Here is a 20537-nt window from a genome sequence, read left to right as displayed (position 1 = left end):
GATATCTCTAAACTGATGACATGTATGGGCTTTTAAAACATCACCCATGGACAATTTGGGGTACAGTATTTTGTCCTTTAACTTGGGTGTGTTGGGTATCTATTTTCCCGTTGTATCCTCATCTTTTATTCAAAAATAGGATATTCCATTGTGTTTTTGCAATCAAATTAACTTGTGAATTTTCTACTAACATTTTGTGTTTGATAAAGAGTTGCCTAACATCATGCAATGTAAAAATTTGCAAGTGCCACAATTTTATTCTACAGGGTCCTTGCTTTCAATAAAAGCGTGATTTTGATACTTTTTTCCAATAAATATTTGTTGTAAAAGGCTGCCGTTGCTCGTGTAACTAAGCCTATTGTTAACCAAAATGCATCCTGCAATTACTATGAAGCATGTTCCTATCACTGGCGGGACTACCAGGGTCGCAGCGGGTCGCAGCGGGTCGCAGCGGGTCGCAGCGGGTCGCAGCGGGTCGCATGTGCATATTTAGGAATCCTAAATATAGTGCTCATTCTTTAACCCTTTCACTGCCAAGGGGTTTTTTGCATGGTATAATCCACATATAAGGCATGAAAATTACTGAAAACCTCGCACATGTATGCACATGCGACCCTGGTAGTCCCGCCAGTGATAGGAACATGCTTTATAGTAATTGCAGGATGCATTTTGGTAACAATAGGCTTAGTTACACGAGCAACGGCAGCCTTTTACAACAAATATTTATTGGAAAAAGTATCAAAATCGCCCTTTTTTTACGGAAGACCCTTCATGGTTTCTTATACCATTTATATGGGTAGAGACTGTTCACTTAGGGGTCTATTTACGAAGCAGCCGAAGGATCTAGCCATAGCTTCGGCCGATCCTTCGGCTAGTTTCGGCCCCAGGACCCCTTCGGTTAAGTGGAACCGAAGGGCTGCTGTACGGGCTATTCACTATAGCCCGTACAGCTTCTGAACTTGGCTGAGCGGCTTAGTCGAGCCGAACGCATACGCCTCGGTTTGGCTGAGCCACGCTGAAAGCCGAAGCTGGACAGCCTGCTTCTGACAGCTGGGCGGAGCCAGCCGTGATCTTACGGTGGGCTCCGTCCACTTGAGAGAGAGATCAGCATCCCTGGTTAGCAGCTAACCAGAGACACTGATCTCCAGACAGCCTAACTCTCCCGGGCGCTCCGGGTATCTCCCGCTCCCGTCCGCCAAGGAGAGAAACACTGCTTTTTCTTTATTTTATCCTGCATAGAGCCGTGTCAGAATTTAAAAAAAAATGTCACTATAGGAATGCATTTGTAGATTCCTATTGGCTATTTCAATTTGCAATAGCAAACTAGCTATTGTACCCGACCTCTGCTGCAGTTCTCCATCGGGTCCACACTAGTGAATGACAGCAGCAGAGGGCGGGTACAATAGCTAGTTTGCTATTGTAAATTGAAATAGCCAATAGGAAGCTAGCAATGCATTCCTATGGCGAAATGTTTTATTTTTTTGACGGCAGCAGAACCGCCAGCCAATAGAAAACAGTTGAGCGGAGCAAGCTGTCACTGCAGGCTCCGCACAATCGTTTTCTATTTATTTTTTTCTACTTTTTCAACTATTTTTCTGTTCTGCTCGGTCCCTAAAAACAAAGCTAGTTGTTAAGTTTCTTTGGTACATGGCTAGGTATTGAAAGTGAACACAATTTTACCATATTCACTAAGCTAAGTGAACATTTGCTTTGCAGTGAACATTCCTACTCCTTTTGTAAATTAACAGTATTTCCATCTTGTCAGTGTGTAGTATGTGAGGTCATGTATTTGAAAGACAGCAACTATCAAACTTCAAGTGATGCTCCATCATGATGGTAACAGAGGTTTGCATTCTGTATTTTCCATGATTACAAAAAACTGGGCCTGACAAGGAGACAATACAAGATAGAAAAGATGGAGAATGAGTTCTATAGCTGCCGGAGATGCAGATTGTTATTACAAGTAATGCTCCAAAACTGCCATCATTGCTTCTCATTAGGAGACAGCATATAGTTAGCCCAATAGTCATGAACAGTGAAGACTTTTAGTAAGGAAAACAAGTTACATGTAGAGTTGATGAGGTGTTTTGAGTGTGACCATCATTAGTACAATTGTCATATCGTACTATAGCAACACAAGATAACATAACATGAAGAGCAGAAACACCCTGCAGTCTCCATGGCAGATGACAAAATTATGAGATTGTGAAAGTAACATTTAGACACATGTGGTGTGATGGAGATAAAGGCTAGCTTAAGTGCTTTAGAATTATTTTGTGCTGAAACAGCCAGATGACGGTTTATCAAGAGATGCTGAATGGTAAGCACTTGATATTTATTTGTAAATTGCTGGCTCACACATACTGCATAATACCAATCAGCACTAATTTACAGGATCTAGATGCTCTGAAAGTTTTTTCCAACATGTGGAAGAGTTTTTTTCACCAACGTATGGACTAAACTCTACAGTCAGGGCATCGCATCCCTATCAATTAGTCATCAAACAATAAAGCTCATCAGTGGGACTTTTCAGGTAGCACCTCAATGAGCTTTATTGTTTGATGTGGAAGTGTTAACATTTTTTAAAGAAACATTTATTTGGAGTATGTAAATATGCAAGAATGTCTGTTAAAACTATTACAATCTGAAGTTGTAGGTAAAAACACCCACTGTATATGCCCCTGCCAGCTTGTCCAAGAGGAATTCAAGCTTACCTTGTGTGGACAGCTATGATCAATTCAGCTCAACTAGATCTTCACAAATAGGGGGGGGGGGAAATCATGCATTTATAATTCAATCTATTCCCTGTATGCACTTTGCTCTTGTGTTGAGTCCCATCTGCTGGCCTTTCTATAGCAGACTAAACTCATTTTAAAGAATCACAGTCTCAGAAAAAATGCACAGTTTGTGCAGAACACACATACGTTTTTATCCATAGCTTCTGCATTAGACGCTGAGGTTGAGTTGATAAAGTAGAAGAGACTAGTGAATGTTAATTGAACTCATTAAATAAGATGAAATTGCGTTAACTTCAACCAATGCTTTTATGTGTGTGCTTTTTTTTCTCCCCACTTGATTGGGTATTCATAGTGAAGGCAGATTACACTTTGCAAAGTTAACTAGAACTGTGGCTGCAGCGGCCTGTGTCCCTTCAAATCCCTGCTGCTCTCCCCGCCTGTGTTGGCAGAGGTTGGCAGAGGTAGCTGCATTCATCCGCTGCCCCCCGTACCTCCGCTGCTGTTACTTCTCTTCTCCCGATCCGTCCGCACCTCCTCTTCTCCCGGTGGGTCCACTCCTCTTCTCCCGGTCCGTCCTCTCCTCTTCCCGGGTCTGTCCGCTCCTCTTCCCCCGGTCCGTCCGTTTCTCTTCCCCCGGTCCGCCCGCTTCTCTTCCCCCGGTCCGCCCGCTTCTCTTCCCCCGGTCTGACGCTTCTCCAGTCCGGCCACTGCTCCTCTGCCCCGCCCCCCTGCCTCCTCTTCATCTGCAGGCTGTGAGCCATACCCAGGCTGCTATTGGATATTGTAAAATGCAATAGCCAATAGCAGGCTGGCTATTGCAGCCCAAAAAACAAAGTCTAAAGTGCTACTACCATTAATGAACAGGGTATAGGGGGTGTTGAGGCCTGGAGGGCTTGGAAAAGGTTGTGTACGATCAATTACACCGTTGGGTGTCAGAGGCGAGAGGGAGAGAGAGGTAATAGATGAAACATAGGTGATGATACCATGTAAAAAGAGTGTAGTAACTCACCATGAGGTTAACATGGATGTGATGTCATCAACGTCGGGATCTCTGCAGGGGGGAGTTGATTGAAGTTAGTCTTGTGGATTCCTCTATGTTGATTGAAGTATATGCTGGCTCTGTCAGTTTGCTGAAGGGCAGCTGGAGGGGTGGCGATCTCATGCGCCGGTGCCGGAGGGGTCCGGTCCGGTCCGTGGATGGATGGGGGGGACGCTGGTTCAGTTCCTTCTCTGTGGAGTGGTGATGTCGGCGGGACTATGACAAGACAAGGAAGAATACGTCTTCGAAACGCGTTGCCACGTTACCACGACATCAGGAACTCCCGTCCTGTGCCTGTGCAGTGCTGCTAAGTGCTAACCTGGAATCAGAGCTTGCATATGTAATGAGCGAATTTGGCTGACCCATTTGCATTTATATTTACAATCTATGCTTAGGAACAAGTTTTAAAAAAAAATAGTTAACACTTATTCAGAATTTATTTATATTAAACTGATCTATTTCACATGTGTACCAATAAATAATCTGCTAATATTCACATAGCATATATCTAAAACTATTAAACAATAACAACTATAACATGTACACGCAAATGTAACTAGAGCTTGCCTATAAGAAAAACATATCTTGTGACTAGAATTTCTAAGTTTCCCTTAGAATATTATAATTTGGATATATATTGTTTTAGATGTGCATTCAGAACACACAATAACTTGGAAATACCAGTGTGTGAACTAAAAGAGACCATATATTCCTTCATTTGTCTTTAAAAATGTTTTTCCAAATGGGAAGATTTGTGAATCTCAGATCTGTTGAGAAAGAGGCCGAAGTGGTGGATCAAGATAATCATAGGCGAAGTGAGTTTTTAGAAGGTTGTTCATTCTTTTGAAGCAAAGCAAACCTCATGTTGCTGTGTAGCTCTTTTCTCACTATGGTTAAGTAGACATGAGAACATAAGTAGGAATAAACATGAACACTATGTTTTATATATTTTTTTTTGCTGCATGGATGTGTTGCTTCTCTAATACATAATTTAAAACAGCAATACCTATAAACAATACAGATACAAAGTTACCCAGTATGAGCAGCTTTAAAGTATGGTAATGTACAACAAGGACAAATACTACATTTATTGTAAGTAGGTCATTCAGAAGTTATTGTGTCTGGAACCATTCCCTATCTGTCATTGTTGCTAACTACATCTCCAAGAATGTCAGGTCTTTAAAAACATGTGGATTCCCATTACAGCATCAGCAACAATTTAAAATCAAGTCCTCCACAAAACCTCTTAGCTAGAACACTCACCTACTTGTAGCATGATAAATTAATTTTCTTTAGCCACCTCACTTAGGCTACTTAGTCTGGCTCCACTAAGGCTGGAAGCTCTAATTAGATGCTATGCTACCAAAAGCTGTATCAGTAATGATGTCAGATGATCGGAGGTCACATGACAATAGACTGCTTGAAGATAAACATTGAAATGCTTGTACTCTGGCTTCTTTACAGCTAGTTTGCAATGTCTGTTAGCAGCCAAATGTTATCAGTACCAAACCCGTTACTTCAAATATTTAGCACTTCACAATTTGCATATCAAACTTAGGATGAATTGCAGTTTTCAGATTTATTAATGATGCAGAGCTGAAGTTACTGGCTATTAAAGAACTCTTGTGTAATCTATATATAAACTGCAGATAAATTATGTTAATATAGTTGTGTATACATTTTATTTCTCTACATCCTGAGATAATTGATAATATGCAAATTAGCAGCTTTAAAGTGACACTAAACTCAGGAGTTATATCTTAAAAATGCATTCAAGTACCTTAACTATTAACAAAAATGCATATCTTATTTGTGCATCACTTGGCCGTAGATCCTCAAATCATCTTTGAATTTGTGCTGACACTGTCCTTCTGGAGCGTGGCTACTTTTGTTCCACTCCAAGCTTGCTCCCGTGATGGACTACAATCTCAATACAAATTAGTAAACTGAACATGAGATTATAGTCCATCACAGAAGTAAGCTTAGAGTGGTGGGTACTTTACAACGCACACGGGGACCATAGGGAGCAAAACTAGCCATCCTCCAGAAGGAAGGACAGTATCGGCATGAATTCAGAGATGATTTGAGGATCTACAGCTGAGTGATACATAAATAAAATACATTTTTGTTAATAGTTAAGGTACCTGAATGCATTTCAATTCAAGATTTAACTCCTGAGATTAGTGTCACTCTACCTGTCAATGTCCAATTAATTGGCTGTGCATTAGAAAGACTGACTGTTGTCTATTGAAAGAGAGCCAGAAAATCTAGGTTTGGGTAACCTGCGCATTACCAATATCTCTGCTAAGATGAGTGATCCAAGATTAGTGGTAATCTTAAGATCCACTCTGCCACAGATTCCACCATCTGCAAAAAAGCAAAAATAAAAACAACACCACCATCTATTCTGAAAAATACTAACAGAGCAAACAAGGTATATAGCCCTCCCTAATGCAAGAATTATGGGAATTGAGTGGGTGCATTGAGATGGGAAACCTAAAAGGTTTCAAAAAGTTATTCTACATCTCATTTACCCCAGATGGTACCCCTTTTGGAAACTTGAAGATGAATGTTTGAATGAATAATAATAGGGCTGGTACTCATTAAAATTTTCGTGTTCGATTAATCAAAAAAAATGTTAATCGATTAATTACAACGCACATACAGATCCAACTACATTGGCCTATACACATAAAGCACAGCAATGAAGTAATAAAATGAACTAGGATCACACTAATCCAGCACGTTATTAATCTCACGTGTTCCACTCAATATGGCCGCCACTTGAGTGGGGCAACTCAGAATAATAACGTGCTGGATTAGTGTGATCCTAGTTCATTTTATTACTTCATTGCTGTGCTGTATGTGTATAGGCCAATGCCTTGGCTGGCGCTCGTGCAGGACAAGTTTCTTGGGCAAACCTCTTAGTTGTAACGAAACCAGAAGTCAGGTGGTTGCAGAACTCGATAAATTCTCAGTGCGACAGATCACCAGCCCAAGTGGCTCCGTCGGATAACCAAGCAAAGGGGGGAGGAGTCCGGTGACATCACGGACATCGACTTCCCTTCATTAGCCGATGGAGCCACTTGGGAAAGGGGGAGGAGTCTGGTGACGTCAATGTCCGTGAAGTCACCGGATCGCCGAAGGGCCTCCCAGAAGACCCGGAAGGCGGCAGAGAGGTGAGTGTTTAAAAAGAATTTTAATCGATCAAAAATTTTAACGATTAATCAGGTAATTAATCGTTAATTTCCGCATCCCTAAATAATAATAATTATTATTAATAATTCAAAATGGCAGCATGGGAACTGAAGCAATGATAATGTGGGAATTGGTGGAGAATATTTTGCTCCACTACGTTTATATAAAAGTCAGTTAGACTAAAAACATGGAGTGCAAGGTATGTTTACCCAAATGTAACCCTAGATCCAAACTACACATTTTGATGTAATTATGGAAGACCTGAGTACCTGTCAGTCCTGGACTGTTTTTTTGAAACCCTTTTGTACCTATCTTGAAGCGTATGCTTAATGGTGAAGGGCATATAGGTTGATATCAGAATATCATGTGACACTCTTGGTAGAAGAGAACAACGCTTATGCAAGGTATACTGAGGTAATATTGTGTCAGTGAGAGGAAATTCACTTTTTTAATTTAAACATTTTCAAAAAGTTCAGACATGAATAACCCCAATATGTGACATATCTCAAATATGGAGGGTGAGTTTTCTCATTATTCCTTGTTACTCATAACATATCTACTAATATCTGAGGGAGTGTTGTGTGTTAGAGTTGTAAAATAGACAGCCAGTTATTGCAGTTACTATAATGTTTTTATTTATTTTGTCATTGAATAAACAAGTTCATATCAGGAATTTTATATTACCCGAAGGCTGATAAGAGGAATCGAAACATCTGAATCTGCAAGTACTCAATAGAAGCATGGGAGCATTATAAAAGGCAATTTTTTAATATCTGGTGTTTTTACAGAAAGGAATGTGATGTTACTCTATGCTGTGATTTTCAATACAAGCAGTGCTTAGAGAGTTTAATCTTTCAAATGCTTAAGTAAACGTACGTCCATTGACTAAAATATTGGTTATCTCGCTATTAAGGGCTGTATTCAGGCACTTCTGGTTATAGGGTAACAACCCTCTGCCCATGTCTCCCAATTGTGAGCCTACATTGTTACCCAGTCGCATGGGCTTTTGAAAATGAGTACAACGGCATAGTCCACTGTTGCAGGGTTTTTTAATTATGAAACTTTGTGCTTTAGCAATGTAAATGTTATTCAGTTAGGGGTTATGGCTTCTATGGAAAAATATTGTATAAAGTGTACATAAATGGGAAAAAGTCTTAAGCCAACCTACAGACTATGTATTTGCAATGTGCCATGCACATTTCCATAGCACTGTCTTAATGTGTTTGGTTTGTGTGTAAAAACATTCTTACCTCGTGGTTATACAGTATATGCAGACATTTTGGTAATACATTTTCATTTTTGAAACATAAGAACTTATTCATTTTTTCTATTTCATCATTCTTTGAGTATATGTACTATACTATAACATGCTTTAACAATTCTAATTAATCCTGAATGCGTCATGCTGGTTGACGTTAGTTCTATTTCACCGTTGGTGTGATAGTAGCAGCTGTTGCATATATCCTGGCAAAAAATCAACTAACAAACATTATAAAACAGCTATTAAATTGCTAAGGGTCATGATTATGTTTACTCTTTATAATCTGTTAGCAAGCAATGCCATTGGTTTAACAAGCTACTTGCAAACATACAGAAAAGGTATTTAGATTTATAATGATACATGTGGTTCATAACATGCAACACAAACAGGGGCACAGATCAACAGCTTTTAATAAACAGTAGAGAGGTCACCAACTGCTGTAAATCAAGAGAAAAGCAAACATTATGAGGTCATGTTTGAAATTTAGAGGGCTGTTATTTGCATGCTCTCCTTAACATTTTATATTATAAAACAGATATATAGAAATGCAGAGCCCTATTTAAGCCTGATGCTGCCCTAGGCACAATGGAGTGATTATACCCCTTCTTACAGAACAAAACTACTGTCCATGCCTCTTGTGTTCCTACTTTCAATAAAATATTGCCATGAAAACTATAATTATTGAATCACTGTGTTGTTCTGCGGGTGTGCTCAATATGTGCCCTCAGAACTGTGACTGAGCTGTCACAGACAGCTCATGGTAAACTACAGATCAGACTCTAGTAGGAGGGACTCCTGAATTCTGCAGATGGTTGGCTGAAGTCACTGTTCAGCTGACAATTTTCTACTAGCTCCTTCAATTTTTCACTTAAAGTTTGTTGAGCCCGGTGGGGCTGACATGGCCACCCACAGCTGATTCACAGGAATCAGCCAAAATTCAAGGTGTCTATGACCAGCTTAAGAGGTCACATAATAGTGTATACCTATTAATTGCAGCGCTAAATAAATATTACATCTTAAAAGTCCCTGGCAAAGTCAATTGGGTATAATGCATAGGACGAATCTATCATTATGTCACAGTGGTGGGAGGAGCCAGATCAAGAGCTGGGAGAGATACTAGCAGTAGGACTCTATATATACCATTGCTAAAATGTGATACCTTGTGCACTGGCAATTGGGGACATTTTAATGTAAGTTCTTTTAACTATATTTAGTTAATAAATTATATAAATGGAAAGCACTATGGTTGTTTGCTTCTGTTTGTTTTTTTTTTAGTTTTCATATGAGTGATACTAAGTTAAGCAAGATCTGAAAGACATGGCTATATTGGACTTGACCAGTTTACTGTTTAATAAGCACATTAAACCTGAGATTTTTTCCGGGTCTAGTGTATGAGATGAGAGTACAACTATAGAGGTGGAAGGAAAGGTCCACAAACATAATATATTGGAGTATACACTTTGGATAAACAAATTGTTAGGGATTGAAGATTTTCACAGTGGTGGATCACTCTATGTATGTTTTGGACTTACTACACAGATATAGCATTTTGTGATAGTAACACTTTATATCTTTTTACACTACTTGTTATGATATATTAATAGCACTTTTGATTTAATATTTATTTAGCGTTGCACTTAATAGGTATACAATAATTATAATTGGCATTTAATATTTAACTTAAGAGGTCACATTTTTTGTACACAAAAAAATGGCCCTATATAAGCTCTTGAAATGCAATGAGACAGATTTGGTATTGTTTTTGCATCCTTGAGTAAGAACTCAGTTGTGGTACATAAATGTTAGCTAAAAACTTAAATCTTATTCACAAATACTGTCCGTACTATTCAAATAAGCTGTTTGAAGATAAGTTATACTTCATGTAGTGTATACTTCATAGTTGAAGTATAAAGAACTAATTAGAAGACTGTCCTATATCCATTTAAGAGGATGTCTCCTTTACCCATATCTTTAAAATAACAACAAACACATCTTCAGAAATGTTTAATAATGACAATCTACCAACACATACTTCTAGATGATTACAGGCTTAGTATTCTTTGCATACTTTATTTCTATTTTTTCCCCCCAGTCTTTAGTGGCCATTTTTGCTAAGGGCAGATTACTAGATCTCCCTTTACTTCCTGCAACTGTCATGTGACTACGACATGTGACCATGCACATCATCTCAGGAGAGAAAAATGCCTTTCCCTGAGATCTCTTGAGATTACAGATGAGATTTCCCAGCAATGATCTGCTGATGTAACCTTCCCAGCATGTGTGTTTAACTAATGAATGTAAGATGATTTTAAAACAGCATGCAGAGCTGCTATAAAATAGTGGCAATCTGTGTATACTTAGAGACATTTTTCTTAATTTTCTCACAAAATAAAGTCAGAAGGAATCATTCCAAAGTGGGGCAAAATCTCCTCTTAGACACTTTTTACCTGTGTGCGCATGAAAAAATCGCCCCTGAATTCCCCTTCATTCCTGTACTGGTGCCAAAATTATGGGTTTCCATCACTTTTTGTTGCAATGATAATGGTCACAAGAACAAATAAAAATGGTTAATCTCCCCAGCAGTGACACAGAGAGCAATAACAACCTGAGAGGTTGCTAATCTTGCCCACTCTATTTAAAAATGAAGCATGTTTTAGTTTTGGATACACATTAAAGCAGAAATCTACGTAAAAATATTAGCCCTTGCAGTGGGGCTATCCACGAACTGCAAAGGTTAAGTGCTCGTTTTTGCCTAGGGTCAAAAATAAAAAAGTTATACTTACTGAATACTTTGAGCCGGCTTACTCTTAAACCGGTCCCTGGAGCCTCTCTTCCTCTCCACTGCAGTGGTCTAAGAAACCTGAGTCATCATGTTCTATACACAGTGTATAGGACATGATGACACCGAGGCACATACCATCACTGCAATGGAGGGAGTGCTGTCACGTCCGGCCAGCTCAGCAGATTGAGTGAGTATAACTTTTTTTTTTTGACCGTAGGAAAAAAGGAGTACTTAAACCTTGCAATAGCCCCACTGCAAGAATTAATACAATTTTTACCCCGAGTTGTTCTTTAAACAACTTAAGTTTGCTTGAGCCCTGAAAATTGTTTACAGTTGTATCTTTTTCTTTTTGTTTATTCAAGGGGCATATTTTACAAAAAGTTTAACATGTTTAAAAAGAACACCCAAAAACCAAAGTCTATCTGCAATTTATGCTCTCTGGCTGAAGAAGCAATAATGGCTAATCATAAAAACTCCTCGTCGGGTCATATGTACTTGCCAGAGCTTCTTGGAATCCTGGTCTTCCTGTAGAGGGCCATCAAGGATAACACTGTGCTGCTGAATTCGTAGAAGCACTGTCGGCCCAGTGGTAGCATTATTATGTCAGCTCCTGAACCATAGATATGTTGGCACCTGGGAGATAATTAGCTGATACTGCCTTGAGGGTAGCTACATCACTAGACCCCATCCACTGACCAGAGAGAAAAAGAACAGTGTGGGTATCGGTAGTCACGTGGGAAAACTTTTGATATCATATAGATATGAACTATTTGAATGGGCTGTTCAAGTACATATTCACATTCTGTATATTTGAGTGCACATACTAGCATCTACTTTATTCAATATTTTGCTCAGATGTGTGAAATACATGCTGTGGTTTCCTGTGCTTTGTTTTTTATAAAATAAACTTTAAGATTTTACATAGAAGAAACATTTTTGAAATACAATGTCATTATTTTTGCTGTTAAAATCCTATGCACTTTGGTATGATTTTATAACAAATATAAGAAAACAAGTTATAGTTGCTGAATATGTATCATCTAGCATTTAGGCTCAACACACTCGTCAGCCAACGGTCAGACACCTACTTCTTATTAAGAACCAATTACGCTTATTAAAGTCTTTGCAGGTGGCACAAGTTAGATCATTTAGAGCCCTGAAAAAAACGATTTACACACATCTTAATTAAACAGCCAACCATGTACAAACCCACCCAAACACATCAAACTTTTAATGTGAAGGCTTCATTGTTTTAGTACCTGTCTTAAATAAAAACAGATGCATTGGTAAATACTTTCTGGTTCCACAAATAGGATGCTTTACTGATGGCAAATTTTGAATGAAAGTAAGCATTTAATTGCTCTTCAATTTTAACAGTTGACAAATTCTAAAATGTCTTTTTAAACCCAAATCTAACCCATCTCCAGGTTTTTTTGTTATCTTGTGAGGCAGCCATACTAATCTAAATCCTTTGTCTGGGTCTCTGAGCAGTGTTGTTTTTGGGTGCTGGGGACCACTAATCCAGCACTGCAGATGTGCCTACGCCAGCCTATCCATGACAGCCTCCTTGCACTGACATCACTCCTTTTTTAGATCCTGAAACAGCCCCACCACTGGACAGTCATTGCAAAGTGTCCATGTCATGCAGGTGAACACCCAAAGAAGGACCCCGCCCATGTAAAGCGTATAGGAGCAAAAACTGGGGACTTAAGTGTCATGTGAGGGAAGTTTTAGGTAAGTAAAGGGGCATTTAGATAGGTATATTTTTTCATGCCAGTGATTACTTAGAGGGGAGTGAGATTGAGTTTATGTTTTGCCAAGAGTTGGTCTTTAATGTTTTTAGATATACAAATAACATCCTAAAGTGAAACTGTGCATTCTAACGCTATTAATTAAACCTCCCACTACTATGTTCACCTATCAGACAGAATGTGAAATGTCCCATACTTCTGAGTTTAAGCAGCAAGCTACTCTCTCCACTTCCTCCCACAATGCTGTGCTAAGGACACTGAAAGTTGAAAAAATTAGATTAAAAAAATTAAGAGTTATTATTCCCGCCAAATTTCAGTAAAAAAAACGGGAGGCCTCGTGATTTTGCCACTTTGGAAAATGCATTGCAGTCAAAAGGAGAGGTGCAATTGGACTGTTTATTGCTGGTGCAGTAGACTTTAAAGGTCTCCTAATGGATACAGTAGCTCCTTTCAACTATTCTTGATCTGTTCCTATAACAAAAAACAGCCCTTGATTAGCCACATTATTTTACAATTTTTCTACTGAAAAAATAGACAATCAAATAACTTTAAAAAAATAAAAGTGACAGTACAAAACGAACAATTAAATACACAAAAAAGGGAAACAACACAAATAAACCATCGAAATTACATAAACCCCAAAAATAACCCATACCCTTTAAATAATTAAAAATACTTTTTTTTCCTGAGCTAATTTTGCCTATGCAGCTCAATTTTTAAATGTAGGGTTTCCACTTTAACAACATTTCACCAGTAGCAAAACTGGTGATTTTCACCAAAATCCCACTTTTGATCTCTTGTGGTATGTGCCCACATGGTTGGCAGTTGTTAGGTCCTAGCACTGTCATATGGAGGCAGCAGGAGTCCTTAGTACTGTATAACCTCCAACCAGATTGAATTGGTACTTCCACTGGGTTTTCTCCTTTCACCTTCTCCTGGATTCCTCACTCCAGCAGGCAAATGGAGCAACAGAAGAGATAAGGGAAGGTGAGCATAATAATATTTACCTATCAATAGATGTAAATGTTTTAAAACTATTTATAGTTAATAACCACAATCATACATGAAGCTATCTATATCTGCTCATTATTCTCACTTCTCATGCAGGCTTCCTGCTTAGTAGTGCTACACATTTTATATGTCTTGTTGGACTTTTATCTCACTGCAAATCTACCAGGCAGGGTCTGACTTACTGAAATCAACAGCCAATAAAGAGATGAAATGTCAACAATCTAACTGTTAAGTACAAAGTGATCTTCACCTAGGCTTTTTTCTTCTTTTTTTTTTTTAATCAAAGGCCAGAAAGGGGTACTTTTTTAATAGAAAATATATGATTTGGGAAACTGCCATGTGTCATACTGATTTATGTAAAGGTTTAATTGTAATAATACATCTGCTTTAATGAGTTGTAAATTAAAAGATCTCCTCCACATCTCCTCCCTTTCTTTTAGTTTCCATTTGTGTTTTTTAATACAACGTAGTTATCATTTTAATGTGTCACTGTAAATGGTTTTGTTACATTCAGATTTTATTTCATGATCTACCTGCTTATCTTAGTTTTGCAGTGGAAATGTGAGCAATACATTTTTATTTAAACTTTAATCCTTTACTTATTTGTTATAAATATATATATTAATGATTTTTTTTTGGAAAAAAATAATATTTCTATAAAGTAGTAAGTAATTAATAATATTTTTTGCCATGTTACCATACAGATTGTGGTGAGTGGGGATTGAACCAATCAAAAAGCCCTTACTGCATAACACTGTAAACCCTTCTTTAAACAGAAGTTATTCACATGTCTCATTCCATCACATATTTTAAAAATAAGATAATAAAACAATGAGGATTATTCTTCTTTTCAGAGCAGTGGGTATGGTCATGCAAATCATTGCTATTCATAGCTCCACCCACTTTCCTGAAATGAGGAATCATCTTATATTGGGGACAAATAATGGAATGAGACGTGATTACTTTATGTTTTTTAAAAAGGTTTCACTGTCAGGTTTCCAAAATACTATTAGCAAAGTAAAAATCTCATGAGCTCTGATTAGTGGTTTGGTCCCTGGTGGAACTACCAGGGTCGCAGCAGTCGCAATTGCGACCGGGCCCTGGTGCTCCACCACTTGGGGGGGCCCAGCGAGGAAGAAGAGGGCCCCCCCATATCGTGCCGCTCCTTCCCTGACGTGCTGCCACCCGCAGCATGTACGGGCGGCTGTGCGGCAGGGATTGAGAGGTTGTCACTGGTCCCGCAGAATGTGCTGCTGGCACCGCTGGATTCTGTAGTGCTGACTTCTATTATAATGTATTGCTGGGACTTGTAGTCCCGCATAGTTGGTGGTATTTATGATGTATGATGATATTTTTAAGTAGGGTTACACCACTGCCAATAGTGGGCATTTTCAAGAGTACTCACACTCGGGAAAATGCCCCGATACTAAACGCCGACGTATTCAAATTTGCCGACCTCAGCATCTACGCCTGCGCACAGACCATTATTATTGAGGGAACAGGGATTTATTCACTAAGTATTTCGTTTAAATCGTTAATTGTGACCATTAATAATATTCCATCCATCATTCACTGCCATGCATGGCATATTATTAACGGTCACAATTAACCATTACAAACGAATACTTTGTAAATAAATGCCAGTTTCTTCGGTAATCACGTCTGTACGCAAGCGCAGATACTGGGTCAGCGTTCTCAACAGAACACCGCACTAACATTTCAAACAAGTGGCTGCCTGAGGTCCCACGCTTGCTGGGGACCTCTGCAGCCTTCCTGTTAACATGCGGTGCCATGGCGGTGGGGGGGGGCCTTCATGGTTTCTTGCTACTAGGGCCCTGAAGGTTCTAGTTACGCCTCTGGGCATGGTATTATGGTTTATAGGTTCTGTGTTGCTTAAGCCGAATATATGATCAATATATGTATTGGAGCGTTTCTCATAGAATGCACCATCTAATTTTAGTTGCGTGAACCTTTTGCTTTAATGAATTGTATTACACCTGTGTCTGCTGATATAGAAAAAAGTCACATCTTTAGGATAGATTTCCTGTCTGGTATTATTTCTAATTACAATGTGGAATGCCTACCTGAGCTTGCTAAAACCTCTATTTGCTGTCAGCACCATATTATGTATATGCTATATATGTATGTATTTGAATTTATAAGAAAATACATGCATGTTTATACATTTAGCATGTTGGTTTAATAAGTACTGTTATTTTTCTATATACTATTATTTTTATAAACTGAGGGAAGGTTGAGTTTACTTATGAAAAGCAGAATCTATTACTTTCACTCTATTTATACTTCCAAACTTCTTACATTTTGTACGCATGTGACTTGATCCTGGATTTAAAAATCCTAATTTTTTAATTGGAGTTAGTCTATACTAATTTTTTCAGCAAGAGAATTTTTGTTGTGCTAGGTTAGCATATCAGATGTTCCATGGGCTATCTGGACTGTGTGATGGAGGTAGAAGTGCGTTTTTAAAAGATAACCTGCATACCAGCTACACGCTGGATTTATTAACTAAATAATGTTTGATACCCTTGGTGTGAAAGGTCTTCCATAAAACCAAATTCCTTTCTTCTGTTTCTGACCTTGCTGACCTCACTAAGCTACTCTTCAACATGATGACACTGAACAACAGGAACAGCATCTATCCCTATAGATGAAGTGAGCAGCAGTAACACAATGTCACTCAGAGCTATGCAGCAGTGCAGGCAGTCTGGAGACTGACATAAAAAATACAAGTTAGTATTGAAGGAGTTGCAAGCACTTATCTGCTGTTTAATATGCATGTTAACGTTAGATTTTTGCTTAAAAAAATAAAAATAAACACAGTGATGAAATATTCTTAGTTAAGCATTACAAATTATTAAAACAGCTTTTAGATACAATAACATAAAAAAAACACTGAGGGGAATTTATCACAACTGAAGCAGACAAAATCTGGAGCAGCTGTGCATGACAACCGAGCAGCGTCTCTCTTCAGTTTGTTCAGTTAAGATTTGAAAATGAGACAGAGAAGCTGATTGGTTGCCATGCACAGCTGCTCCAGATTTTGTCTTCTCCAGTTTTGATAAATTCCCCTCACTGTCTGTAATTTAATATAACAATTTAACATTCTATTCTAACATACTTCAAAAATAACAGAATTATTATAATACAAGATTTATATAGTGCCAACAGTTTGCGCAATTCCCTGCCTGCAGTTGCACATAAGCAAAGGGGTGGATTTTGCAGCTTATGTACCTGGAGCAACATGAGCCAGAGTTGCTCGAAGATCTTTAGGCTAAGGCCAAGGCCAAGAGGTGGCTGACCCCAAGCCATCTTCAGCCAGGGAAGGTCATGTTTGACAATAATAAACTGCTGGCCACTTTTAGTCAGGTAAAACAATTCCCATTATATACCTTGCACGGCACATTTCCTAAGCCTGGGGGTGAAACAGTTCATAATGCATTACCCTGGTTTCCAGAAGATTCTTAGTCAGGCCAGAACAATTAGTCAGTCATACTGGCCATGACTCACTTGGCAGAAGTGCAGCTTAAACATAAACTGCCTGCCAATGGCCTCTTCTGTGACACAGCCACACACCAAAACATAATGTTGGCCATGCTGCAGAGGTTGCACCAGCAATAGTGTACCATAAATGAGTACCTCTGAAATAATGGGCAAGCTCTGGGGAGCAGGGGTTCTTACTTATTTGACATTATCTAGGGGTCGGTTTATAAATGTTTTCACACAAGATTTTGATCCAGGTTTCACAACATTTTACAATAGAATCCAAAAATGTGTGAACCCCCGATGATAGCTGTGTAGATCTTGTGTGAAAATCTTTATAAATAGACCCATATATGTGCTAATATAATCTCACAGGCATTAAGTTTAACAAATATTTTATAGAAAGACAAAAAGAGTGGAAAATAATTTCCCAGTCCCAAAGTTATGATTTTTTTAAAAATATATTATTTTTTCCATCAGTTGATGATTTCAATTGAAAACATCAATTGCATACTTAGATTATTTTTTATCAAAACATTAATCTCATGGTCAGACCATGTTTCAAAGAATAAAAGAAAACAGCTTAACACAAACTTCTCTGCAATTTTCAAAATGTTTGTGATCAGGCAGAAATGTATAATGAGGTCCCACCACAACAGAGGTTGCCAGTTGCTGCAGAACACTGGCAGAGCATGTGTGTGGTCTTTAGGTGACTGTGCTGAGACCACCAACTTTATTTAACTCTGGTCCCTGAGGCATAATCATGCCCTTGCTGGCCACACAGGTGAGAACAAATATTTTCTCACTGGCATACAAAGGCTAAACTATCAGGATGATGATTATCAGTAGTATATTATTAAGATTCTGCTTTATACTATGCATTGATAGACTAGTTCTGTACAATGTAGAACACCTTTCTGCTTTTAACAGTTACTGTTACTGCCACCCAGGCACAGCAGATGAAGGGATAAGTGATGTTTATTACATAGTAACTTGACAAAGGCACCGCCATGCTTCATGCCGATAGGGCATAAACATGAACTGTCAGACAACATAATGAACTAATAGTGACTTTGAATGCAGTTTCCTAAGCTCCCTAGCACCCAGGGAGTCTAATTCAACTGTGCATATGTGGATCACTGCACATAAATGGAGATAAAGTGCTAGACAGATAATATAATACATTATTTTAGGGAGAAAAACAGCAGCAAAGCTAACAATCTTCATTTTATTTTCCAGTGTGCTTTGGCAGTGAAATTTCAGCTGCCTTTTGTCAATATATAAAACATGTGCAGGCCAGATGCTTGTACGTGTGGTGGCATTACAGGACCTGAGTTAACTTAACAATAATCTGAGGACAGCGGGTGTGAACTTGAGCTGGGCCAACACCTCATCAGAGCGCATGGCTAATTGATTTCAAAATTAGACTTGGTATTTCTAAACAATAATCTTAAAAGGCAGCAATAAAATACATCAGAATCCTTTGAGCTAGCCAAGCTTTCATCCAAATAGCTTATTACAAAGAACTGGCACACCTGAACTTTGGCATACACAAATAAATCCCAAAACAGCAAATGGAAACCACATTTGGCACTTTAAGGTTTGTCAAGAGAAGTTTGTAGTTATAAAGGAGTTACGTTTTTGTTTTGTTTTTGTCTTTAAGCAGCAGGAAATAATTCATTGAATCTGTTTTATTGTGACACCTGTGACTTATACAATAAAACAAGGCACTGGGCTCCTGATGGAGTGTTTCTAGTTTTATGTTACTGGAACAGAAGCTAGGCAAGTGTTGGAGATGTACTATGCTCTTGTCAGTGATATCCCTTTGAACTGTGAACTGCTGATCTGTGGCATTAAGGACCAAAGAGATTTAGATTAGACAATTGTGTTGGTTAGAATAAATTAGAGGCAACGGTTTAAGAAATGTATGGAATTTAGTGGAGAAGACACGGAGGTGCCACATGAATAGGAGCTGACAGTTGAAAGTACGTCCCATGCACATACAATATTGTGTGTGCCCTAAAAATGAGCAGCCAAGTAAATTTATCACAGTGATTTCACAAGTCTGACACTTGGAATGGCCCTGGTGATGGTAGAAAAAATAGTGATATTAATCTGAGGTCCAATTAGCATGTGAAGCAGTAAAGTGAGTGTGCATTACATAACTGGGGTTACCTAACAACAGATTGTCAGTGTCAATGACCGACTGCAAACTCACACATATTTAGTAGTCATGTTTACTTACTGCATATCCTCACCTTATCAATATAATATAAAGTGTACAGTTCATATACAGTCAATGAAGGTATTTGAATAATTCCTGTATGTAAATAAAAATAATAAGTAATCCACAATCATCTTATACATCTATGGAATGTCATGTGTTGTAAATTTAGTGTTTTGTGGATCCACCTAAAACATGCTTGACCATTTGCTTTATAGAAAATTGCCTAATTCACAAATCAGTTCTTAACCACTTCAGGACCATAGGAAATACCTGTGCTTGGTATTGTTTTTTTCAGCTGGTGGAGCTTATTCTTTACCCCCAATCTGCTTTGTGATAAGTGAAGCAGGGAGCGCTGTGCTCACGTCGCTTCATGCTTCAAACCTGGCAGAGGCCAGGCTGATGTGCCTGGTAAACAGGCGATTGAGCACAATCCTGTGCTTGATCACTTGTATTGGAAGGCAGGAGAGACCCCTGATGTCTCCATAAGAGAACCTATCACCTCCGAACGCTATCACATAGGGACTTGTTATCCCCTGTGCGATAGCAATAAAGTTAAGTGAAAGAAATAATAACAAAAGTGATAAAAAAGTAAAAAAATAATAAAATAAATAAAAATTAAAACCAACCCCCATCTGCATGTAAATAAACACATGCACAGAGGACATGCATGTGCATGTAAACAACGATTTTGCCACACTTATTCGGTATCACCGCAAATATCAGAGCAAGAGCAACAATTCCAGGGCCATAATTCACTGTTAATGCTAAAATGATGAGTAGTAAAGGCTTTTAAAGCTTTGCCTATGGACAATTTTGAGTACCATACTTTTTCACCATTACATGGGTGCACACAATTTTAACTTGTAACATGTTTGGTATCTATTTACTCAATGTGACCCCATTTTTTGTTTTTTACCAGAAAAATTTAATATTATATTGTGTTTGTGAGCACTAAAATTTATTTTTGTGTTTTTTCCCCCCTAAAAATATCAATTTGATAAACAATTGTGCAACATAAAAATATAGCTA

The sequence above is a fragment of the Nanorana parkeri genome, unplaced genomic scaffold (assembly GCF_000935625.1).
Source record: "Nanorana parkeri isolate BGI_ZX_2015 unplaced genomic scaffold, ASM93562v1 scaffold1201, whole genome shotgun sequence".
Lineage (NCBI taxonomy): Eukaryota > Metazoa > Chordata > Amphibia > Anura > Dicroglossidae > Nanorana > Nanorana parkeri.
The sequence above is the reverse complement of the archived record's forward strand: the minus strand, read 5'-3'. Positions refer to the sequence as shown.